Source organism: Mercenaria mercenaria, chromosome 14 (genome assembly GCF_021730395.1).
Source record: "Mercenaria mercenaria strain notata chromosome 14, MADL_Memer_1, whole genome shotgun sequence".
NCBI classification, from domain to species: domain Eukaryota; kingdom Metazoa; phylum Mollusca; class Bivalvia; order Venerida; family Veneridae; genus Mercenaria; species Mercenaria mercenaria.
Window position 1 is genome coordinate 59,745,797 of NC_069374.1, and position 27,511 is coordinate 59,773,307.

General features: G+C 35.6%; 1 long non-coding RNA gene across 2 annotated transcripts; it reads right to left on the minus strand.

Annotated features, from left to right (window-relative positions):
* Window positions 1–1,754: 1,754 nt before the first annotated feature.
* On the minus strand, window positions 1,755–19,755 carry LOC123526200 (uncharacterized). Of its 2 annotated transcripts, none has more exons than XR_008367136.1 (3): window positions 19,712–19,755; window positions 5,147–5,256; window positions 1,755–2,791 (listed from the first exon to the last, which is right to left on the minus strand). It is a non-coding gene; the product is annotated as an uncharacterized LOC123526200 (long non-coding RNA). The 2 variants fall into 2 exon arrangements; XR_008367135.1 differs by lacking the exon at window positions 19,712–19,755 and adding an exon at window positions 6,569–7,280.
* Window positions 19,756–27,511: the final 7,756 nt, after the last annotated feature.

A 27,511-nucleotide genomic window follows, 5' to 3' on the forward strand; every position in this document is an offset into this window, starting at 1 on the left:
ATTACAGCATGACGTTCGATATTTTACCCCTCGGGTAAATGAAGTCTAACATAATAATTATTTAAGTAGGTCAATCAAACAAGAGATCACAGAGTGATCTTGGCACCCACCAATGTGCCATTTTTGAGTGTTCCAAATTTCAAGACTTATTGACTAGCTCATGGTCAAATTTAATTTCTGCACACATCGTTGTGCATGTGGTCCAAATTCGAAAGCTGTTGCTTGAGAAATGTGAAAGTAGGTCACTAGATCAATTTCAAGGACAAAGTTCTTTGTACACAAAACTATGCATGTGCATCAAGTTTGAAGGCTGTAGTTTGAGAAATTTAAAAGTAGGTCACTAGGTCAATCTTAAGGTCAAAGTTTATTTCGGTACACAAAACTATGCAAGTGGTCAAAATTTGAAGGCTGTAGCTTGAGAAATGTGAAAGTAGGTCACTAGGTCAAAATCAAAGTAAAATTTTATTACGGAATACAGAACTATGCATGTGGTCAAAATTTGAAGCCTGTACCTTCAAAAATGTGAAAGTAGGTCACTAGGTCAATGTAAAGGTCAAAGTTTGTTTCGGTACATAAAACCATGCATGTGGTCCAAATTTGAAGGCTGTAGCTTGAGAAATGTGAAAGTAGGTCACTGGGTCAAAATGAAGGTCAAAGTTCATTTCGTAACAAGAAACTAGGCATGTGGTCCAAATTTGAAGCCTGTACCTTCAAAAATGTGAAAGTAGGTCACTAGGTCAATGTCAAGGTCGAAGTTTTTTTCAGTGCACAAAACTATGCATGTGGTCCAAATTTGAAGGTTGTAGCTACAGAAATGTGAAAGTAGGTCACTAGGTCAAAATCAAGGTCAACTCATGTCAAGGTTCATCTTGCCACTCAAAACCATACATGTGGTCCAAATTCGAATGTTGTAGGTTATTGACAAGAAGTTTTTAAAAGTTTTTTCCTATATAAGTCTATATGAACCATGTGACACCCAGGGCGGGGCCATATTTGACCCTAGGGGGAAAATTTGAACAATCTTAGTAGAAGACCACTAGATGATGTCACATACAAAATATCAAAGCCCTAGGCCCTGTGGTTTTGGACAAGAGGTTTTTCAAAGTTTTTCCCTATATAAGTGTATATAAACCATGTGACCCCCAGGGCGGGGCCATATTAGACCCCAGGGAAATAATTTGAATCATCTTGGTAGAGGACCACTAGATGATGCTTCATACCAAATATCAAAACCCTAGGCTCTGTGGTTTTGGACAAGAAGATTTTCAAAGTTTTTCCCTATATAAATCTATGTAAATTATAGAAATAAACAAAGGGCCATAACTTACTAAAAAATTGTTAAACCAGTCTGATTTTCAGGGGGACACAACTAGGGTACCAATTCATCATTCTGACAAAGTTTGGTCAAAATCCCCCTGGTAGTTTCTGAGGAGATGCGATAACGAGAAATTGTTAACGGACGGAAGGACGGACGGACGGACGGAAGGACGACGGACCACGGACGCAGAGTGATTTGAATAGCCCACCATCTGATGATGGTGGGCTAAAAATATGAGCCGTGCCATGAGAAAACCAACATAGTTGGTTTGCGACCAGCATGGATCCGGAACATCCTGCACATTCGCACATTCTGGTCAGGATCCATGCTGTTCGCTTTTAAAGCCTATTGGAATTGGAGAAACTGTTAGTGAACAGCATGGATCCTGACAAGACTGCGCAGATGCACAGTCTGGTCCGGATCCATGCTAGTCGCAAACCCACTACGTTGATTTTCTCATGGCGCGGCTCAATTATAGTTATCGGGTATGAAACTCTAAGACTCTTTAAAAATATTTTTCAAGAAGTGTTTAACAAACTGGATGGGTTTAAACTGGATGGGAGTTAGATCTATATGGAAAATCATATTAAAGAAACGATCTTTTATGAAACTTTCAACACTTATTTTATGTTTTACAATTATAGGATCTAAACACCAACTAATGGCTCCAATGGCAGATGAAGATATTGCATAATAACTAAGTCTGTTTTAAAATATTATGTAATATGAGAGATAAAGTGTATCAAAACACTATACAAGTACATTTTAAGCAAAAAAGGGCATAATTTATTAAATTTTGGTGCAAGAGTTATGCATCTTGTGTCATATGACGTGGGTGATGATGTTGAACAACTATTTTAAGTTATATCATTGTAATGGTAAGACTTAGTGTTGAAAGATTCAAAGCTATATGTCAAAATGTGGACTTGTACAAAAACTGAACCAATTTCAAAGTCCAAAAGGGACATAATTCAACCAAATTACAGTGTTATTAAATCTTGCCTATAGAGACTATTATAATAAACAAGTGACAAAAGTTTCAAAGGGCCATAGTTCAGTCAAATCCTTGATAGAGTTATGTACTTTTGCCTAAAACATGGTATAATGATGATAAATTACTGTTGTAAGTTTCAATACTTTCAAAAGGTCCTTTTAAAATATGGACTGGTAAGAAAAACTTAAAACTGGTGTAATGCCAATGCCGATGCCATGAGTATGATAGGTTTACTTATTTTTCAATTAATCTAACTTTAAACTGAAAACCTCCTAGAAACTGTGATTCTATGAAGTGCACACTTGAAGATAATCTGCTGAATATAATCATCATATATGAAAATCCTCCTTAAATCAAATTTCACAAATTGAATAACAAATTCATCTTCTTTGACCATGTATAAAGGCCTGGCATATGGTATGAACTCCACTGGACAGCATGATGTGCCAAGAAAGCAACTTCAAAAGCTGATGGCTGACCTAAAACAGATAGAAAAATATTTTATAATGATGTCACTTAATTAAGTTAATTGCAGTATCAAATGACAAATATATTGCATACTGAAATAGCTAAATTTGATTTTATCCAAAACATTTTCCTTTTAAAATCATTTTTTTAACAAGTCTGCTTTTTGCTTAATAATATGCTACTTTATATGAAGGTCACACTGACATTCAACATTTTAATGTAGCAAAAAAACAAAACAAAACAAAACAAAAACAAGAAAACAACAACAAGAAAAAAAAAACAAGAAAACACATGATATGATAGTGTTCTAAAGTTCTTGTGCTCAATTCTTTTAAGTCAAAATTTCAACCAAGAGTTACCTACCTTGGTTTTCGATAGGTTTGATGACAAGATCTTATATAAATGCTCATTTTCTACCAAATTCTGACCAAACTAGCTATATGGGACAATTTTTGCCTACATTTTCTTATAGGTCAACTAGCATAAATTTATTCCCTATATATTTATAATCCCACTAAACGGATCCTGTCCAAACCAATTTGATAAGGATTCATAAACACCTGTGGATTTGACATGTAGTCCATGTCAGAGGATCATAAATTTTAAAGATATGTACATACATAATTGGTTATTTCCAGTGTTTTGCATTTTATTGATTGAAATGCAGCTTTTTTCAGAATATTACACACTTTTTAGTTGATGATATTACTAATTGTAATTTCTCAGTCATGTTGAGTAATTTCCCAACCAATTAAAATTTAACTCTACTGCAACGCAATTCTCATCCTTTTAGAAAAACTTTACTGTATCTAACAAAAATAATTAAATGTATTTAAAACACAATAAGAGAAGTGACAAGTACTTTTTATTCAATTATTATGATTAATCTAAGTAACAAAATAAAACCTGAAAAAAATATCACTGCTGGATTTTATTAGAAATTAATGAAGTGCTCCATTGCATTTTAATTAAATATCATTGTAATAAAACTTGATTCATCATAAATGAAAGTACTATTGTATCTTATCACTATTAAGCCCTAATTTAATCAAGTGTTCTAAACTTGTTGTAAAGGTAAGAAGTGATTTGCTGTAAAGATGAAAATTGTCACATGCAATCTGTGTACTGAACAGTAGCTTTATAGTAGCTGATTATGATAAACAGAAGCTAGTCTATCAAAGTCTAGCCTTGTAAATTGGCCTTACTGCAATGCATTGCAGAGATAATTATCATTATGGATAAATTGTTAATCAAATTTCTAAATAAAAATGAGGCATCACTCTGAAAATATTGCTGACAGTGTCCCTTGTCAAACATGTGCATACAGTATCTTTGAAAGCTAAAATATATTTAATATTAACTTGAACCAATGCTTACGCCAGGTTGAGTAGTCGAGCTAAACATTGTGTATGATGGATATCCACCTATGCAGTTCACAGCTCCATTAAGATGAGTTTAAAAAGGCAAACAAAATATTGATATAAAACATTACAAATATCACTGACTTGTAAGTTCTTATCCAATAAGAAGTATTCCACTGATGCAAGTGTTAGCATTAAGTTCTTCTATTTCATTGTCTTAACTGGAAGTATATTAATTTTTAGATTACTTTTAAGAAAAAATCTATAGTGCAAAGATGATATAAAGCACAGAGTTAAAAAAAAAACAATAACATGTTATAAAAGTAACTAAAGGACTCAGTTTCTACATACACTGTACCTACATTTTGGTAAGTATTCCAAGTTCAAAGACAAAGATTTCAATATTCATAAAGTTCTCCAGATTTCCTTATAAGAGAAATTTTGCATTATCAAAAATATTTTATGTCAACTGTCACCATACATACATAATATAATGAAAACACTTTAACTGCTTTACAAACTTTAAGTATTTTACTCTCTAAATCTTAAATTAGAATGATTTTTAAGTCCAAGAACTTTGATAAATATGGGCAAAGTTTTTTTCCAAATCCTATTGCATACATTTCTTTTAACATACCAGTATCTGTAATACTGAACCTACAAATTATCATGTCTATATAATGCACTAATGGCATGTTTGCCAGTAAACACACTGATACCTAGATTATAATATATTTAAAAAAATATTTCTAAAATTGTGGAATATAGCTAGTCTACAATCTGTGATTACATAAAGTAATTCTCCAAATAAAATCACTAAATTAGAGTTGCATCTGACACTATTACATCAAAGTAAGAAAATGACAATTTTTTTTTAATAATTCTTAATTATCAGTCTAGTGGCTAGTCTATGAGATTTGTAACTTATATAGTATAACTTACAAAATACTTTTATAAAGAACATTCACCATGTTTATATAGATCTGTAAGAATGTCCATCCTTACCTAAATCATTGAACTGTGGTGATAGCCTCTCCAGCTGCAAATTTGGTTAATCTTTCCCCATTAAATTAAAGATGGTCATCATGATCAACCATTGACTTTCAAGTACCAATCTGAAATATACATTTATATGTGTTGATAATATAGGTTTGTTACAGTGGAGTGATAAGACTATGAGGAATATCTGAAATGCAGACAACAATTTTATTTTATGAAAAAAAATCACCACTTGGAACATACTATTTTCTAACTAATATTAATTCAACTCAATATCAATAAATGGGAAAGTTATCAGTGGTCATTTTCTTAGTTATATAAAGTTTCACCGTAGATAACATAATGTATAATTGATGAAAGTTTTTTTTTTGTTAGCATTAATTTTGTAGTAACTTATATATACATTAAAACTCCTGAGTAAAATGATCTGGATCACATGTTTTATTTAATAAAAATGTATCAGTAATAACATGAGAGCCCTTTTGAAAAAAATGTTAATGTAGCTATAATATAAGTGACCCCTCCCCCCCCCCCCCCCTCAAATACCAGACTTTTTAATCCCCAATATACAAGATCCTGTCTGGTCCAGTCAGATTAGGGTCCATAAAACCCCTGTAGACTTGATATTGCCAGAGAATCATATAAATTTTATTGCCTACAGATAATTGGTTATTTCCTATGTTATGCATTGCTGTTTTTTTTCTTTTTTCTTTTCAGAATGTACACAAAATTATTTTAACTGATAATATACTAATACTGATTGCTCAGTCATGTTGAGTACCGGTAATGTCCTGGCCAGTTAAATCATAACTCTTATAGCAAAGCAATTCTCACTCCATAACAATAAAATAATTATTTAAGAGAAATTACAAGTTTGTTCATTCAATGATTATGATCTTTTTATCAAAAGTAACAAATAAAACCTGCAAAAAAATTGTAATTGCTGAATTTTATTAGATATTAAAGAAGCCGTCAGTTGCATTTTTAATAGATAAAAAGGGGATATGGACAGAGGATTTTATATATTAAAAATGCATAATTCCCTAGTGCTGTCTAAATAACGTTTCTTTTTGTATAATAAATCCAGCAATAAAGATATATCATTGTTCAAATACAACATAATTTATTATTTCTGGAAAGCTAAGTGCCTGAATGCATTTTTTACATTTTTGATTAAAAAAACAGCAATGATGAGATGTAAATCAAAAATATGATAAAAACACTGTTTTATCTTTATCACTTTGTGTATTAAATTTAGCCCTAATTCAATCAAGCTTTTCAAACTGGTTATAAAGGTGAGAACTGATTTGCTACAAAGGTGAGAAATATCACCTGCAATTCATTTACTGCACAGTAGCTATACAGTAGCTTATTATGATAAACAAAAGCAAGTCTATCAATGGTCCAGACTTGTGTATTGGCCCTTACCTCCAATACCAGACCTTATCATCCCCATAGGCCACATACCAGGCACACCAGAATCAGTGTCTTTAATTATTATTTACTGTAACAGTAAAACAGAATTAAGTTAGCTCTGTGTATTTAACTGTTCTTGAAAAAAGGGTCGCTAAAAAGCTCTACGGAGCTTATGTTAATTGTTTCACAAAGCAAAGGTAAATAAAAATTACCTTTACCTTTACCTATTCCAACTTAGTCAAAATAATTGGACATTCAGATTGTTCTATATTTGAGTGGTTTTCAAAATAATGAAGAAAAAGTGGGACATAGAGTTGAAAACCTATTTCTTATGTTGGTCACCTATTTTATATGATAGCAAATACTTCAAAATTCAAGGAAATAACTTTGGGAAAGTGTTGAGAAAAAACTATCAGAAAATAGTTCAGCCTTTAATTTGAAAGTTCAGTGAATTTCAATTGCAGTATGATGGGTGATAAATGTTGCAGTGTTTTATGATAAGGAAATATATTAACAGTTATATTTTCAACATACATGATATACCGGTAGGTGTAATGTGTATGGTTTGAAACTTATTCAATCAAATGTTTGTGGAGATTGGTTTTTAAAATCAGCCTTTCTGCACAAATCTGACATGAAAATAAAATTTTACCTAGAAAATTTGTTGCTTAATGAAAATTAATTAACATATTATTATAAAACCTATTTTTTCCTCAAATTTTGAATGTTTTAAAACATGCCAAATTTCATGAATGTCCAGTAATCTTAATTTCTAAAATTTTCAACTCAAAATGAGTTATATTGCAGATGCACAGGGGACACATACTGAAAATCAGTATAATATTCATGCATTATTAGTTTACTGTTCATAAAAAAAATTTCACAACAAACATGCTTATTCAACAGCATGTGTTCCTTTAAATGAAAAATAAGTGACTTTAAACATAACCTACACATTGAAATCATTTATTCTACATGCACTGCTTACAGAGAGTAGAAAATGACAAAATACCATGCATGGTAAAATGTGACAGTAAAATTCATACATACTTTATTATGTTACTAAGAAGATGCACAGGGGACAAACTGCAGCAAAATATATATTCATAGAATATGTTCATAGTAAGTACATTTTTTCTCGACTACACAATATTCACTTGTGAACATTTAACATATATGTGGGTAAACTTAAGAGCTTGAGAGCCAAACAATTGATGTTTCCACTTTTTAACTTGAAAACTGGTTACTCTGAAAAAATGCAAACTAAGAATTTTAAATTGTCCAGAGTTTCTTATATAATGGTAAATTAAATGAATGTCAAAAAAGGGTGCACAGGGGACATCACTTTTGGCTTTTTGAATGTTGAACAGTCCTTAATATGTCAAATTGAAAGCTGCTTTTTTATCAACTGTAACTCCCTTTCAAGGAAAATGAGCCGTGCCACGAGAAAACCAACATAGTGGATTTGTGACCAGCATTGATCCAGACCAGCATGCGCATCTGCGCAGTCTGATCAAGAACCATGCTGTTCGCTTTTAAAGCTCTTGGAATTAGAGAAACTGTTAGCGAACAGCATGGATCCTGACCACACTGTGCAAATGCGCAGGCTGGTCTGGATCCTTGCTGGTCGCAAACCAACTACGGTATGTTGGTTTTCTCATGGTACGGCTCAAATGAAGTATAATCTAATTTTATTTAAAAATAAAAATAAAAGAAATCTGACACTTAACAACTAAAAAGTTGCAAAGGGGACATTTTTGGGTGTATATACATTCATCAAATGTCTGAGAAAGTTGATCTATTAAACAAAAAAACATACTGTGTCTTCACAGCTGAAAGGATAAAGATCTTAGAAAAACATTAGGACTTAGAAAACTAATGGGGTTATGAAAATGTAGTGTTCCACATTAAAATTTTGTACTTTTTCACTACATTTTTTGTGAAGAGGGTTCCATCACAAGATGTGGAAAATATTGGTGAGAGTAAGATGTTGGTAATGAAAAAAAGAGTTTTTTGCTTTAGATGTGCAGAGTTTAAGCTTACTGGAACCACTCTCGAGTCCGCTTCTTGGAATAACCAGTACTAGTGTCATATGAGAAGTCCTGACCCCACTGGGGCTCGAACCCTCGCCCCTGGATTGAGCTGAGCCAACAACTTACATACCACATAATTTAACACAAATCAATGAAGAACTCGTGCGGATGCATTGGTTGATAGGGCCCTAATACGTGCCCTACAGGGGGTTAAAGGGCCCCCGGGGGTTCGTTTCCCGGGGAACCCCCATTGGGGGAGTGCCCTTTGGGGTTTGGGCACTTTTCATGTTTCCCACGTCGGCCCGCGAAAAAGGGGGGTTCTGGAAAATTGTGGGGAAAAGGTTTTAAATTTTTGTTTTTCCCGGCGTAGGACTTTTTCGGATAAACGTGGGTTTTTTCAGGTCTCGGAAAGGGGCACGCAAACACCCACAAATAAAAAAAAAAAATTTGGAGGACACAGTTTTTCAGTTCTCACTTCAAAATTTTTACTCTCAGTGGCATTTCAAAAAATTCAAAAATTCTTTTTTCAAATAAAAATAGGGGAAATTTGTTTAAATGGGGGAAATTGCGGGAATAACTTTGGGAATAACTTAATGAAAAATTTTTCCCTGAAAGGGGGGGAAAACAGCACAAATAAATAAAAGTAGGAGGACAAGATTTTCAGTTCTCCCTTTCAAAATTTTTTTATCCATTTGGCATGGGGTGACGTACTTTGGGCGGTTTGGTAAATAAAAGAGGCCCGTCCCCTTTTTTTAGTTTACTTTGTTAGTTATAGGAAAAAATTTGGTGGGGGTATAGGACTGTACTTATTTTAACAAAAAAATTTTGTTTTTGTAGGGGGATGATAACTGATTGGGAAGACAAATGGTGAATATGTGTATAAGGGTTTATATGGGGAAATGTGCCCAATTTATAATAGAATACCAAGGGACAAATGACCCCGTTACATCCCCCCCCTTCAGAAAAAATGTGCCCCCGCATTTTAAAAGGTTTCTCTCCCTATACCCGCAAATTACACTACCCCAAAAACTTTAAAACAAATTTCAACTTTATACTAAATACAAATTCCTAGGGTCAAAACCGTTACCTAAAAATGTAGTTAAAAAATGATTCACCAACAATTACGTTTTTGAATCTTAAGACATTAAGTCGTTGTACGGAAATGTATTTTCCCCCGGAAACTTTAGCCCAAAAGTTCCCCATTAAAATTTTTTTATGAAAAGGACTTCAGTTCTATCATAAAATTAATTAGAAAAACATTTTGGGGTTTAAACATACAAAAAACCCAAAAAATTCCTAAAGGCATGGGTTTTTTAAAAAATTACCTAAAATTTTTTTTTTCTGTTTTATCATGATATCAAAGATCATATTTTAGTGATAATTTTTTCGAGCACTATTATTTTATTCATATTTTTAAAGGGGGATCTTTAGTGCCTTTTATACAATGTTCGTTTGTCCCAAATTTAAAAACAAAACAACTAAAAAAAAAAATCTGATCAATGTACGTTTTGCTTTCTTTTCTTTTATCTGTACAACTGAAATCAATGGTTGTTCCCCCTTTTCATTTAAAAACCCCCCGCATCCTAACAGGTCTGTTTTGACACGACTCCCCTTTCTGGGAAAAAAAATTCCTTTGTTTTTTTTAAATGGCGCCCCCCAGGCTTCCTTTCGGGAGGAATAAAGTATTTCGGGAAATTTTTTGTCTGGGTTTTTGGTGGGACAATTTGGATTTTTGGGTTTATAAAAGGATGTGCTTTGGTTTTGGGGCCCGGTTCCCTTTTTCGTTCGTCTGCTTGATCGGTACTTTAATCATCAAATAAATTTTCCCACGACTACGTCAGGGGGCCCCCAAAAATGGGGATTTCTTTTGGGGCCAGCCAAAAAGGGAAATTGGGGGGTTTTCGGTGAAGGGTTCGAAGACTCCCTACGCCCGCTTTTCCCCTTTTCCCCTGGAGGTTTTGGGTTTAAAAGGTTTGGGGGCGGAAAATTTAAACTTTTTTGAACCCCTTCTCCATTTGGGCCCGCTTTTCTTATTTTTTCCTTTCAGTCCTACATTTCGGGACAAAGGCCCCCTTTTTTTCCAGTTTACCCTCCCGACTTTTCAAGTCATTTCTTTGCTTTGGGTTTGGGACTGTCGTTTGGCCTCCCGTGTAGCCACTTTTATGCAAAGTCAAGACCCCTTTTTCAAATTTGTGCCCTAATCGGGAAGGGGGTCTTTTTTGAAGTGAGGGTCTGGTTCAGAAACCGAAAAAAAAAATAAAGAGCAAGCCTCGGGGGGCGGCCAAAAATTAAAAAATTTTGGGGTGATCCTTTTAGTTTCATGCCTGTGGATTTTTTGGCGTGAAAAAAAGGGGGTTTACATGGGACTTAATTACTTTTTTTCTTTCCTTCCAGATTACCGAGCATTTTTTAAGCAAAGTTCTTTTTAAATCGCTCGGGATCCCATTCCCCTGGGATGGAAAGGGGGTGGTTCGCGCCCTTGTTATGTTTGCGTTTTTACGGTTCTTTGTTTAAACAGCTCCATCAAAATTCCTACCTGGTCGCGTGCAGACGTGCAGGGGAAAAACCCTAATGGCAGTTTAAATGCCAAACAAAACCTTAGCTGTTGTGCGGGCTGTTTGTTTTCTCGTGGGTATGGCTTGTGCAAAGTGGGTAAAAGTGCCCGTAATGTTAAAACCCCTTTTCATACCCCCCTGGGACTTTCAAAGGGTAAGGAAATCCCTGGGCCCCCGAGTCAATTTTGGGTTTGAAGTTTCCCTGGGACCAAACCCCGCCCCTACTTTAGGGGAATTTGCGACGTATTTCATCGAGGAAAAGTTTCGGACAAGCCCTTCCACAAAAATGATCTAAAACCGGCCAAAAGAACCTTTTTTTTAAAAAAACGCACGTTCTTTTCCCCTCCTTGTTCCTGAAAACCCTTCCCTGGAGGCCGGTTAAAAGCTAATCACGTTAAAATTCAAAGGGAAGGGAAAAAGTTGTTGAACAAGTTTGGGCCCGAAAAAAAAACCTTTGCGTTTCAGTATGCCCCCCGATGGGAAAGATTTGACCACCCCTCTAAAAGGGAATGTCTAAAAAAGGGATCTTCAAAAGAAGAGAGAGCTTTGTTTGGGCGATGGGCCTGTCTGCACCAGTTCCCCCCTAGCAATTTACTGTGTCTTTTTTTCTGTTTTTTTTCCCGTCAATGTCGCCCAATGGGGTGTCTAAAGTGGAATTTAGGGATTGGGGAAAAAATCTAAAACTGGCTGTGAAAGGATTTCATCGAAAAATGGAGATCCTGGGGGAAAAGGCCAACACTCCAAGGCCCAAATAGCTTTGACAGCTTCAGGGGAAAGGGAAAAAGAAGCTTTGTCAGAGCTTGAAGTGGTAATTGGGGGGAGAGTATCGCTTCGACATTAGACTTACCCCCACGATTTTGGATTTTCCAAAAATTTTAGTTTGTGAGGGCTAACCAAAAATATGGAAGTTGCGTCGCTTGGCGGGGAAGGCAGAAGTAAAATAAAAGGTTTTTTGTTTTGGGACGGCCCCCCGGTAAAAAAGTTACCCTTAAATTGTCCCCCTTAAAATTTCCCCTGACCCCCCGCCCAATTAATTGCTAGGAAACCCCCCAGGTTTTTGAGGGAATTTTTTAAATTTGTTCATTTGGGAAATGAGTCCCACGAAAATTGCAAAAAACAAAGGACCCTTCCTTTATTCTCCCCCGAACCCCCCTTGATTGGGGGGACACCCCCCCCAGCCCCCATTTCCCCCCTGGCCCCCTCCCCCCCAAATGGAGGTTTTTAAAAAGGGTCCCTAAAATCCTTTTTGCCCAAAATTGGAGGGGACCAAGGGGTTTGGAAGCGAATCAAAAACGGACTGTTGCCCCTGGACCCCAAGTCCCGCTGTAGTTTCCCTTTGGTTTTCTTGTCTTTTTGGGTGGTGTGGCCAATAAGTTGGTCCTTTCCCCCGTTTGGTTGGCCCCACTGAGCAAAACCCCCCTTTGGATGGGATCCCCCCAAAAGTTTTTAGCCCCCCCCCCGGCCCCAAGCCAAGAAAACTTCTTTAAATCTTTTTTAGTTTTGGGGGATGGGCCAAATTCCCCCTTCCCAAAAGGGCCCCCTATTTTCCCCGGGCGGTTCCTCAAACCTTTTTTTGGGGGCAAATTTTATATGGCCGGTTGTTGACGCTGGGCGGAAGGGAAAAATTTGCACCCCCCCGGGACCCCCCTTTAGGTTTTAAGCCCGCCCTTTTTTTTCCAAACCCCGGAAGATGATTGGGGCGTTTGAAAACTCCCTTCCCCCTGGACCGTGGAGGGAAAAATAATTAAAATCGTCCAAAAGGTTAAAAAAGGATTCTTTTAAAATTTTTGCTCCCCCCATGGCTCGGGTTCCTTTTAAACCTTTGGGGTTTTTGCTGGTGCGTTCGTTAGCCCAAAAAGCCCCCCCCAAAATTACACTCAAAAAATCCAAGTGGGCCCTGAGAATGCTGTTTGTTTCTTATCCTTCTCGTTCTTTGGGAACCTGCCGGCCGTTTGTTTAAAACGGTTGGTAAAGTACTTAGAGCCAGCTAAAATGTTTATTGGTTCTCCCCTATTCGGGGAAAAGCTTAGGGATCCCCTTTACAGTACGGCTTTTTTTAAGCCCGGGGGAAATCCAGGCGGGAATTTAGCGGGGGCCTTTCCCTTTTTCGAAAAAGAACCCCATTTGAAGAAAAGGGGGGTGTTGATTCCCTAAACGCCCCCAGGGATCCCAAAATTTTCTTTGGGTTTTTCTTAACCTCCTCAAAAATTCAGGGGAAAAGCCCGAATGGTTCTTTTAAAAAATGTAGGGTTTGTGAGTTCAATTTAGGTCAACAATATTTTTTTAAAACCCGTGGGGCAAAACCAGAAGGAAAAAAATGTGGGTTTTCCCGGGCCCAAAAAAAAGTCTTGAGCCCTTTTTGTTTCATCAACTGTTGGGGATTTCGGTAGGGGTTTGAAAATACCTAACTCTTCCCGGGGAAATTTTCTTCATTTTGAAGTTGAGATTTGGAACCTTTTTAAAGGGGGCAAATTCCCCAATAAATTTTGCCCCTCCCTTTAAGTTTACGAGAAAAGAATTTGGTTTTTATGAGGTTTGGTCGTGCCGAATATTGCATACTCTGACCTGTATTTACAAAATTTGGGCTAGTTTAATTCCCTTTTTCCCAAATTGGATAAACAGAAAGACTAGTGAGGGTTTTCCCTTAACCCTTCCCCGTAACACCCAATGGGCTTTTCCCCCATTTCGAAATTTACCCAAAATGGTCGTGTCTACAAGGTGGGTTTTTTTAAAAGTTAGTATCGACCAAAAATTTTCCCGGAATGGATTGTACCGAAAACTTTTACGATAGATGTTTTCCCCAACAGCAGGCAAAATGCTACGTCTGTGGTGGGTTTTGGGAAAAAATTCAAAAACAATGGTCCAAAATTAAAAAAAAAACCAAATGATGACGAAAATTTTGGTTTTTTGACCCTTTTAAAACTGGTACAGAGACTGGATTCAAGTCAAATTTAGGAATTCTGTTTCTACAATGATAAAACCAAAAGTATGGAATAGAAGAAAAAATTGGCAAATTGAAACATCTAGGGGGTGAAATAAAAAAGCTAAAAGGGAAAATTGGTTTAGGCTGAAGTGGGGGGTTTTTAAAAAATTTTATAAGGGAAAATAATCTTATCTTTCCCGGGTCAAAAAAAACCCTTTTTCAACTGAAGCCCTTTCAAGAACTTCTGTTTTTATGGCTTTGGCCAAATTTTTGGTTTTCCAAACTTTGGGCCCTTTAAAAACTTGTGGATCTTTATGGCCCTGCTGAGAAAAACCCCTTTTTTGTTTTTTTGGGGTTTTTTATTTTGGGGTCCCTCTGAATTTTTCCTTTTTTTGGGGTGCCCTTTTTTTGGTTCCAAATTTCCCCTTTTTTTTTTTTCTTTCAGACCATTTTTCCTCTTTTCACTGTTTCCCCCTTTTTTTTGCTTGCCTTTTTCAAACTGTGTAACCCCTTTCTCAAAATTACTCCAACTTGGTTTTTAAAATCTCTAAAACTGGGCTGTTTAAATTTGTAACTGCTGGCAACTTGTTTTAAAAAGATGACATACATTGGGATGCTGGTCAACCTTGGTCTTACCTGGTTTGGGGTTCCCAACGGTTTGAGTTTCCTTAGGGTCTGAACGGGGGTTATGTATTGGGTCTCTTTTAGTTAATTGCAAGTCCTGTTCAATCTGTCTCAGCTCTCGTCTGAGCACACCATAGTCTATTGTGTTGTCAAATTTATAGCGGGGGCCTCCGTGGCCGAGTGGTTAGAGTCGTTGACTTCAAACCATTTGCCCCTCATCGATGTGGGTTCGAAACCTCATTTGGGGCGTAGAAATTTTCACGTGAGGAAGCCCTCCCGCTGCTTACGGAAGGTCGGTGGTTCTACCAAAGGTGCCCGCTCGTGATGAAATATGCCCCGGAGGGGCACCTGGGGTCTTCCTCCACCATTAAGCTGGAAAGTCGCATATGACCTAAAAAATTGTGTCGGTGCGACAATAAACCCAACAAAATAAAATAAAATAAATAAATTTATAGCGAGATACATTTCGAAGTTCACTATCTCGTAAACCTGACCAAAGACGGTTACACAAAAATTTCATTCTTAGTGGTCTTGTTTAAATCAATTATTTGATTGCAAAGTAAAATGTTCCAGTCTAAGGTATAATCTGCAATAGATTCATTTGGCTCCTGTTGAGCACAGTAAAATTTCTCTTTGAGTTTTCCCCTATTGGCCACATTGCATAAATACCTCTAATTCATCAATAATGTCAGGGACAGAGGCCCTTCTCCCAATGAAGAACACTGCACGGGCTTTTCCTTTGAGACTCTTCTAACGGCTTCAAGTTTTTACATGCTGTGAAAATACACCCTTTTTGAATTAAACAAAGGGTTTCATCATATTTCACATATCAAAGTCATCACCCTCCTACCCTCACCTGAAAATTCAGGCAGTTTAGGAACTCTTTAACTAGAATACTGATTGGCTGCTGAAAGCTACTTCCATATGGGTACAAAGAGTCTCTTGGGGGATGGGTATTGGGGCTGACATATTTAGACAGGCATTTTTAAGTGGTTGGATGTTGGATTTTTTAGTTAACAAGTAGTCTCTTTTCACTACCTGATAAAGGGAAAAAAACCTGTCTGTAAAAGGATTTACAGGCCATGACCCTTTAAAAGTAGTTTAAAAGGGTAAAGGGATTGTAGGGCAAAAGATTTGTACCAATACCCTGCTCATCACAGGTGTAAAGGGTTGTGGAGAAAAAAATGGGGTCCTCTCTTTTCCACTGATGCATTTTTCCCCGGTTTCATTATTGTCTTCAGCTTTCCCCTTTCGGAGTATTTTTTGTTTCCCCTCTGGGGGGAAGGGGTTCTATTGTTAGGAAAATTTTGTATTTTCCTGAACGGCGTATATTCAACAAAATTTTAACTTTGCTCCCTTTTCCCGGCTATAAAATTTAGACCAAAATTTTGGTTGTGATATTACAAAAAAATTGCAGTAAAATTTTATTTTTTAAATCATTATTTTGCCCCAATTGCCCCCTTCTATAACCCCCTAGAATGGATGTAAATTTTGTTTTATCGTTATTTTCAGCAAAATTTTTTCAATCCTGAAACCCAAATCGGGCATTGTAAGAATGATATAACTCAATTATGGTCAAACTACCCCATTTTTTTCGAAAGCGTATAGTAATTTTCATCTTTCTTTTTAAAGTATAATTCTTTAGATTTATTTTAGATGAAAACCCCAAATTTCTTTAAAATTCTATTTTGCCCCCAAAACATTTAACCCCCCCTTTTTTTTTTAATATTTTTTCCTGAATTTTTTTTTTAAATAAAAAAGAATTTTCCAAAAAAAACTAAAACCCGATAAATAAAAATGTCATATTTTTTTTAACAACCCCAAAGTTTTCTTGTTTTATTTTAAATCAAATTTAAAAATTCGGGTACCCTTTTTCTTATTCCGCAAACCCCCGCAATTAGAGGCTGTGTTAAAAGAATCTTACAGTTACTCCCCAGTCTTTACAAAATCCCCCAATATTTACTTTCAAGCGATTGATAATAAAATTTAGGCAAAACTGCTGCGTGCGGACTGGTGGCGGTTTTTAGGACAGTGAAAAAATTTTTAGTTTTTCGTTTTTTAAGAGAGTTGTGCAGTTTTCGATGTTTCCATTCCAAGAAAGGAACTGTGTTGGATAGACTCGCCTGTGTTTTATGGGTTTGAAAAACTGTGTGGTAAAACTGTGAAATTAAAAAGAAAACTGCACTTCGTCCCGTCCGCCATTTTAAAACATTTTAGAACTTTAAAAATTGTTTTTACTTTTGTGAATACTGACTGTTTTAAATGTCCCACGCCTGCTCTTACTCTTTTAGCAAGAACTTTTAAGTAGTATTTTACTGACTTTTAGTGTGCATAGACACTTTTACGAATTTAAGAAACTACGTGTTGTATTGTGGGTCGGTGTCTGAGGGTCACCTGGGCGGAGACAAGATGGCGGCTGCTGAGAGTGCTCTTGTTCTACCTGTGGTACAAGGGAACTGTATACCAGCTCATTCAAGAACCAAAAACTATATACTGAATGAAGATAAGTCCCTTAAGAAAAAATTGCAAACATGCGATAGACCTTTTATGAATGTAATACCCAAGGATTCCGGTAAACAGCTGAAAATTGAATGCAGCACGGGGTGCTATGAACTGCTGCGCATGGAACTCTGTAGTATGATAGACTGTGTAGATTTTGGTTCTCAGTTTAATGTGGTTTTTCAAGTGGAAACTGTCAAGGATAGTGGGGGGAACTGTCCTGAAATGACCAAGTTCAGTTGAATATGAAGTGGCTGAAAGACAGTTAGCCGTTAAAGAACTTCACCACAAAAGTATATTTTCACATATTAGAAGACTGCTTCTCCTCTATAAATTACCAACAGCATATGAATTGTTTGACAAGACACCTGATGAATCAGATTGGAAGAACCTACTTAAGGAAGCTGTTAGGCTTTCAATAGAAGAGCAATGGAGGTCAGACTTTGCGGAAAAACCTAGCCTCAAGTACATTAATCCATCCTCGCTGCAGGCAGGTAAACCACATCATGTATATACTTCAGTTAGACCTAACTTACAAGATGTCAAGAGGGCGGAACTTAAGGCAAGACTCATGACAGGTACATACACCTTACAAGCAAATAGAGCTGCATTCAACCAGTACAATGTGAATCCAACCTGTAAATTGTGTAATACAGAACCTGAGACCAGGGATCACTTCATTGCTGTATGTCCAGCGTTAGAGGTCATCCGTCAAAAAATAAAAGTCCGTCTAAAAAATGACATACAATCTGATATATCATGTGCTTTGAAGGACAGACACAGGTTTACCCATCTTATGCTTGACTGTACACATCCCAGTACTGGACTTCAACTCCAGCTGACAGCTGAGAGTATAGACAAGGTAGAGTTGCTATCAAGAGAATTGCTGTTAAGGCTCCACTTGGCAGGTGCAGGGGACTTTCGGACAGTGACCCATAATGCAATACTTAAGGACTTTTTAATCATAAAGTAAAGATAATCCCCCTTGTATATCCCCCCCGGAAGTGTTAGGGTGTAAATATCTAGTTACAATCTGTGTGTGATTTAAAGTGGATTACTTAATTCGCGATTCAGGAAGGATCGATCTGCATACTACCAAGATACAGCTAGATCTTGGGTGCTCCGAAAAGTCAACGGAGGAATTTACTAAACAACAACAACAACAACATACCGGTATATATGTTTATTTCCTGAGCTATTGTGAATAAATTCCAAAAGATTATGAAAAACAAAACTGCTGTTTAGGAATCCCGTGAAAATATGTAAACATCTAGTGACGTGTACACAATCTGGGTATCACCAGTTATGGCTTATTTCATTGGCTGAATGGAGGATGCCCTCTGACGTCATCATATCGTACTCAATGGTGTCGAACCCATGTCGTACAAAGTTTCGTCGACCCAAAGTCACACTGGCCACCAAATTTGTTACCCGGTCAGTAGGACACTTACGGATAAACGTGTGTTCTCTTCAGGTCTCTGAAAGGGCACGCAAACAGCACAAATAAATAAAAAAAGTAGGAGGACACAGATTTTCAGTTCTCACTTCAAAATCTTTACTCTCAGTGCGCATTTCAATAATTCATAAATTCATTATTCAAATGAAATATGGAAAATGATAAATGAGGGAATGCAGAATAAACATTGAATAACATAACATGTAAATTATTTACCTGAAAGGGCACGCAAACAGCACAAATAAATAAAAAAGTAGGAGGACACAGATTTTCAGTTCTCACTTCAAAATCTTTACTCTCAGTGTGCATGCGTGACGTACATTGGCGGATAGGTAAATAAAAGAGGCCCGTCACCTATTTTTAGTTTACATGTTAGTTATAGGAATGAAATAGTGGAGTATAGGACTGTACTTATGTAACGAAAAAATAAGTGTTGTATGGGGATGATAACTGATTAGATGGACAAATGGATGAATATGTGTATAATGATATATAGGGATGTGACATTTATATATAGAATACCAATGACAAATGACCCCGTTACAATTGGTTTTAACTGTTCTTAAAAAAGGGTCGCTCAAAAGCTCTACAGAGCTTATGTTCATTGTTTCACAAAGCGACGTTAGATAAAATTTACCTTTAACCGAATCCCCTTTTGATAAATGTTCTTTTTTTAAATCAATTTCAAAATATCTCCTCTGTCCATATGATATGGATCCCGTTTTAAATTTTTTGATTACATTTCCAACTGAACATCTAATTACGGATCACTTTTTTCGAATTTCAGTAGTTGAAAACAGCTAATAAATCACAATTACAACTGCTTAGTAGACCTACATCTATATTGTAAAATTATGTCACTCTGGCCAGGCTTTGGCTGAAGAACTTCAAGAAGTCTTAGAGTACCTGCATACTACTGTAGGTGTTATTATTTTAAACTGGTTGTATGTAATCTACTAGATCCATATTATATGTGGAAACAGATAAATAAGATAAACAAGTGACTGTCAATCAGAAAGATCTAGAATCTACAAGATTTTATTTCAAAAGTGCAAATCTACTTACTTTCGATCTCGCAAGCTCCGCCATCTTGTCTCTTCAGGCGGCGAATGATGAAATTAAAACATGCGAATCACGCTTTTCTCCAAAGGTGTAATTACACCGATAACAGATATTTGCCTATGGGTATGTCAAGCAAGTTATTAGAGTCTTAAATTAACAAATAGTTTTACTGAAGAATAATAGGACATTTTTGAAATAACCAACTCATTATTTGCGCACCGCGGACATGTTCGTAGATTTTTAGACAAAAAGGTGATTTTCAGAGCGTGTAAATCTTATTATTTTGAGTAGCTATTGACAAACAACAGTCCCATGCACAATATTTAACACCTCTAGCAAGTTTTAAGACAATCTGATTCGTGAAAAAGATAAGTTACTGTTTTCTGCAAGTTTTTTCTGAGGCACCATAAAAGCCGGTAAAATACGTCAAATTGGGCATATTCAAATCAATATATTTAAATTTCAGGAATATAAAATCAAAATCAAATTATGTAATTTACAAAAGCTATCTTTGACAATTTAATACGCAAAATTTTGCAAATATTGAACAAAGAATAAGCACTTGGGCAGGTTTTGAAAAACATATATAAACCGTGGACCTGGTCACGACCGTGTGATAATCACGCTACAACGGTAGTGGAAACGCATGCTACCGTCGACGCCCACTAGCCGCCCCGGGTTGGGCAGAACTTAACATTTACACATGTTAAAAGTACAAAAAAGCAATCCAGAGACATCCGCAGATGTGTTCATACGGCGGTGCACATGGCACCAATCAATGCTACTCTAGTGTGTAATTCCAGGAAAAGCGGCGTATGGTCCCCAGTTAAAATAATGGGTTTGCCTTCAACGAGAAAACAATGGTCAGAACTAAACAAACTGAAATTTAGAAACGGGATCTGAGATTATGGAGCCTGCATATTACAGGGACTGCCAAAAGAAAAAATTAAAAAGCAGGCACTTTATCCAAGGGGCAATTATTCAATACCCAAAGCTATAAAAGCGTGAGTATTGGAAGCACCCAGGCCGAAATGACATTCACAACAGTACCAATAACACGACATATAGTCTTGCGGAACGATCTGAGAAGATCAAACTATAAAAGGTCAAACTAAGGAACTGGTACTCTTATCAAACTTTTACAATACAGGTACTTGTGTTTCGTTAAACGGCTTCATCTTTGGCTGCATAGCATTAAATTTGATACACTGCTCCAAATCACACAACACGTTTCAGTATGCATTAAACTGCGTTAAGCTTTAATGAATCGTTTCATTTTACACTGCACGAACTCGTCTTGCGTTAAACGTCTTCACATTGTACTGCATGGCATCAAGTTTCTAAAAACCGCTCTTGATTACACGGAGCGATTTAGATATACATTAGACGGCGTGAAGTTGCAATAAATCATTTCATTTTACACTGCACGCACTCATTGCCTGTAGATTGTTGCAAAATGCCGTATACATATTGAGTGTAGAATGAGGAGTAAAAAATGTAAAAATAAAAGAATTTGTGATAGCGAACTCGAAAACTTTTTGTGCGTGAGCAAGCGTTCACGAAATGGAGGTTCAGACGATAACTCAGACGTAAAAACTGTAAGTGATATTCTAAATGAAACTAATTAAGTATTGTAAAATATTGGGAGCACCTGAATGACATAAATGACAGTTCAGGCACCACTGATCAGAACATTTCGTATAATAACGGAGAAGAAACTTTAGTAAAAACTACATCTAAAATACACATGACGTCACCGAAAACGCCACCTAGACAAGATATGAATCTCGATGCCATGTAACGGCTGTGACAGATATAAAAAGAGCCGAGACAGTGTCATCCGAAGATGTGAGTCTAAAATCGATAAGCTTAAAATTGACTTTGCATATACTATTGAAGTAAAAATGAAGGGCCTCAAAGATGGACCTGTTCAAAGAGAGTGCCCGTATTGACGGTCTATGTACTGTTGTTAGATCTATGCTATCTCGCTTGGATGCACTTGAACTGTCGTCACAACATACAATGTCAGAAGGGGAGATGAAGGTTCCTGCTATCGGAAAAAGAGTGGGTCTTAATGATTTAGATTTGCGGGTTTGTTACTGAACAAAAAAAGTTATTATACGTATATACCAATGGATTTGTCTAGAAACGAAGTATACTGCCAGATAGTCAAACTACGACTGAGTATCTTATAAGTCGTACGATGAAGAATTTAATAACAAATTAGTCATGTTTTTGTAATTGATTTAAATGCAGATGATTTACGTTTAAAAATATACTTTAAATTGCATTAAACGATTGTTTTCATCGTCCTTTGTTGACATGACGGACTACTTTTAGTTGCTATAAATATAAATATTACACGGAGATATAGTGTCCAATTCCCGCGAAATATAATAAAGGAAAGTTCTTCACGCCGTTTTCTTTGTTTTTTTTTTTTGTATTTTTTTTTTCGGAGGGGAGAGGGGGCGGGGGAGAGTGTCAAAATATTCTACAACCTGAAATAAAATTATATCATCTGCTTCATCTTACATGTTTTCAAACGGTTTACTTAATCTAATAAAAGCGTTATCTTTCCAACTTTTGTAAAACTTTCTTACTTCCAAGACCGTTACGTCTTTTGAATAATTAGACTTCCCATTTTCAACCTTCAGTCTGTACGCAGAAATTATAAATACTGTACAAAATACATATCGGAGCCATCTAAACTACTCAAACCTGATGGAGCTCTATTATATCAAATAAATGTAATTTTCCGATAACGGTCTTTATTGAGAGGTTTAAGCATGCCTGCATATTAAGCCTGACAACAGACCAACTTTATGATCTCCGTTGACGTTGTTGAAGCCTAAAACTTCCGAGTTATATGAAGAAGTACCTGTCTGAACATACTGCGCACAGGTTAGTGCACTTTACGATTTCCACGAGTCTGTTGGATAGCTTCTTCACTGGAAATATATTCTACATTGCAAATAACGTTTCCGATACATTTTTTTTTTGTTTTTCACCGGAGATATTTTGGATATTTTTATAATTTCTTACAAGTTATATCTGATTTGAAATTAACACTTAATGATATAGAAAATCTGTGTATCTCATTGTTTATGATTATGGTTCTATGGGTTTCCTTAAAATAATGCCTTATTTTTCAACACCTGTAAATTTTCTTACAGCTGTAACATTTAGGCATATTTACAACTGCAACTTTTTCAGTTGTACAGCTGTATTTTTTTTACAGTTTTATCTCATTTGCATATTTCGAACTGTTTTACAGTCACACTTACATTGGTTGCCGGTGAAAGCAAGAATAGAGTTCAAGATACTCTCGTTCATGTATAGCTGTCACACTGGCAAAGCACCTCTGTACTTAACAGAATTGCTTACAGAGTATATTCCTAGTAGACAAGGTTTGAGACCGTCTGAAAATTCTGAATGTCGTTATGTTGTTCCATACAACAAATGCAAAACATTCAATGATAGAAGTGTCTGTACTATTGGTCCAAACCGCTGGAATGAATCAGAGATTTCGCGGCATTGTTTTAAATTTTTGATAATTGTTTATCATGCGAAAACAGCAGGTGATAGTTCTTAAATTTGTGTTAAAGGTTTTGCATTTCGACATTTATATCTCCAAAGTTTGTTTAATAAACGCACTGGTTGGTAAAGCTCTATGGGTAGGGCAGTGCGTTGTATTTCTTGGCACCATTAACCGGGGAGTTGAACCTCTATATGCAGCCCGTCTGGGCGTACCAGATGCTTTAAGCACTGGTATTGGCAATAGGGGTAAAATGACCTCAAGGGGTGAGGTGCGATCATGACTGTTTATTACAATAAGGCTGTTATTATTATTATTGTCATTATTTATATTGTTGTAATAACTATTGAATACATTATTGTATAAAAATAGGCGTTTAATCAAATTATTCAGTTTCAGTTTTTTTCGTTTTACAACTGTAAATTGAAATCTACAGCTGTAAAATCAATGTTGTTATATAAAATCTACAGGTGTAAATTTGAAATAATCATGAACAAAAATACAGATCTTTTACAGCTGTACAATTTCGTACAGGAAAGACCAAGTGTTTTGAAATTTACTGAACTTAAAGAGCACAACACAATATTCAGCACTCTTGAAGCTCAGAAAGTTTGTATATCATGCTTTCTTGTTACGTCAGTCTAATGTACACGCTGTTGCATAGTTTTCTTATATTGTATACGATATCGGCTTTATATAATATTACAACAGCCAATATAGATACTTATCATGATTATTTCTTAGTTTACAATAGTGCTTGTCATATATTTGTTCCATGTCATGTTATTCCAATTTAAGAAATGCTTAATTACTAACATTAATATATAATTACATATTTTGAGTTTCAACCTCACGTATACTTCATAAAGAACAGTTGGCTTCAACTTATTTCTAAGGTTTTCGATATAAATGATTCTCTTTGTGTAAACTTGTCACTATAATTACGTTTATATGTTTATCTGTGTGTAACAAAAAACAGTACCTGTTTACGATACAATTTAATAAAATGAATTGAATTGAATTGAATTGTATTTACTATACAATTTAAAATTCTGCTTTATTCCAAAAAATTCTATTGTGTAATAATTATTGATAAACAGTGTGTGTCAGTTAATTTTAGAAAAGATTGTCCTTGATTTTTCCAGAATGTTCTTTCTTCTTAGTGTTACATGAAAATTCTGGAATCTTCCATTATACAATATATAGTCAGATGTTTTAGATTAAAACGGAACCTAAAAAGCTTGCTGTAGATATTGATGAAACTTTCCTGTATTTCTTAAAAACAAATTATTACCTGTTTGGATATTTATTATTTTGAAGAATTTTTTGAAGGATTTATATAAAAAAATCTGGATTTAAAAAGTTACCTTTGAATTGAGTAATTACAAACTTTGGATATTTCTTCTGAACTGTGTGAAACATTGTGGAATTCATTCTGACTGGATTTAAATTTTACCTGGACAGGATTTGGACCTTTTTGACATATTAGATTGGATATTACAGCTCTTTGTCATTTTCAAAGGTATTTGTATTTTTACTTAAATGCATTAATAAAATTTTGTTATAGTTAATAGTTGCTGGTTTGTCTTTCTGTTACTTTTATTTACAGTAACAAGAAATTGTTACCCTCTGACGTAACAATAGGGTCATAAGTATGTCCCCTTGAGTTTTAATAAGCTTTCCTTTTGATTTCAGCGGGTGGCCTATTTTTTATTTTACCACACATGACCAAATTTTCAATATGGCATAGGAGTAATCAAGATAAACATCCTGACTAAGTTTCATGTAGACAGGATAAAAAATGTGGCCTCAATAGTGTTAACAAAATTTTCCTTTGATTTGACTGGATGACCTAGTTTTTGACTCCACATGACCCAGTTTCAAACTTGGCAAAGAGATCATCAAAATAAACATTTTATGCAATTTGTATTAAATCATAGCATAGACACCTCTGTATGACTGAAAAGCCAAAATAGAAATGTTTGCCCCTTTCAGTGGCAGTATTTCTAGAATCCATGATCAAATCTATCCGGTTTTCGAAAGGGACCAAGATCTTATTGTGACATAAGTTGTATGCAAATGCCGTTAAAATCGAATGTAAAATATCACCCCTATCGCCTTGACAAAAAAAACAAAAACAAATTTTGACTCTTTCAGGGGTCAATCAGGGGCCGTAACTCAGGAGCCTATGACTAAATCTGACAGATTCATCATCGAATCCTAATTCTATTGTTGTTAAAGATATTTTGCAAGTTTGTAAGAAATCAAACCATAAGTAAAGTCTCCACATGGCTGTAAAAGCCAGAATAACAAGTTTCGGCTCTTTAAGGGACCATAATTCTGGAACCAATGATGGAATCCGGCCAGTTTTCGATACGAACCAAGATATTATGAAATTATTGTGCATGTTTGGTTAAAATTGATTGCAAAAGTGGTCTCTATCGTGTTCAGTTAGTTGAGCAAAATTAGCTAACTTTGTCAGTTTAAGGGGTCATAACTGTAGAACCCATGATGCGATCTGGCCAGTTTTCGAAAGGAACTGAGATATTATGGCAGTACAATTTATGTGCAAGTGTAATTGTAATTGGTTACAAAATGTGGTTTCTATCATGTTCACAAGAAATTGTAGGCTGACGCCGACGGACGATCACAAAAGCTCAACTCTTTTTACGTGACAGGTGAGCTGAAAATTCCGACAACTGAAACTGAAAGTACTTTTTGCCTGACTGCCTAGCTGTGTTCCTGTTTGTGAACTTGTAATACTTTGCATTTCTGTACAAGACTGATTATATACACACATGGATGTATGATTTCTTTTGCTTCGAAACAAGTTAAATCATCAGGTAAAACATATTCAAAAATAAAAAATGTTAGTATACAGCACTTTTGAGAATGACTGTGCTATTATAAATAAATAGGATGAAAGGGACAACAGGTTAAGTAATTTATGATGACTTTCTTATTTTGCAATATAACAATTTCATGCATGTCAACACAATTAAAAGTATAAATTATCAATACACAATTATGCATAAAAAGTTGTGCTACAAAGGAACCAAACTCGAACACAGTGTTACTTCCACATATCGTTTGACAATTTCCTTCATGGAGGTTGCAAAGTTGACTAGAATGGTGTCGACAGAATATGTTTCATTCAATGATATAATATACCGACGTCTCAATAATGTTTTTAAGTAACAAAAGACACAATTAAAACAACTGAACAAAAAAAAAAAAAACAAATGTGCATGTTTACACAATGTTCATGATGCTTAACAAGTTTTATTTGAAATGGACAAAAAAGTAGGTAATACAATGTAATTGTCATTGGTCGTCAAAGACGGGCCACACCTCCAGACAAAATAATCGATCATTAAAGGCAAGAAAACATGTACATACCCACTTCATCCTGCTGATGCATACCAAGTTTCAATTCAGTTGGATGGAAACTGCAGGACTCAGAATGGTGTGAATTATTTCGAGGTCCAAAAGGACAACAACTCCAGATAAAATAATTAAGCAAAGAAATCCTGATGCAATACTCATGTCCCGATCACTGTTATGATGTAAATAGAGATTTATGGCAACTGTATGGGTTAAGTTCTTCGACAACGGAGACATAAAAGGAGTTTTATTATATATCTGGGAATAAGCATGCTTTAAAAGTTTTCATAAAACGTAGTACACAGGTTTCGTTTTCATTTTCATTTTAACCTAGTTAGAAGGGAACTTCTATATATAACACTGATTAAGAGCTGGAAGTCCGAGTCATAAATTTTACATGCCATCTTGTTATGATAAATATATGTGTCACGTTATGTAGCCTCAGTACATTCATAAAAAGTTACAGACAGAATAAATTTAGTTTTTGACTGCTTAATTGTGACATTGACTATAATTTTGAATCTAGAATGTGTCACATCGAATTATAACATTTAATAACCGTGCCAAGTAATTTGAAAAAAACATTTAATCATGGAAACGCTTCGGGGTTCAGGATCCACACTGTTCGCTTTTAAAGCCTATTGCAATCAGAGAAACCATTAGTGGATAGCATGGATCCTGACCAGACTGCGCGAATGCGCCAGCTTGTCCGGATCCATGCTGGTCGCAAAGGAACTGTGTTGGTTTTCTCACGGTGCGGCTCATTAATTTTAGGATATTTCTGAAATATGTAGGTGTGCAGCGCTCAAATTATAAACTATCTGACATCAGAGGTATATGCTAACAAACATCAGAAAAGATCTTTGGAATTGTGTTATTTCCGA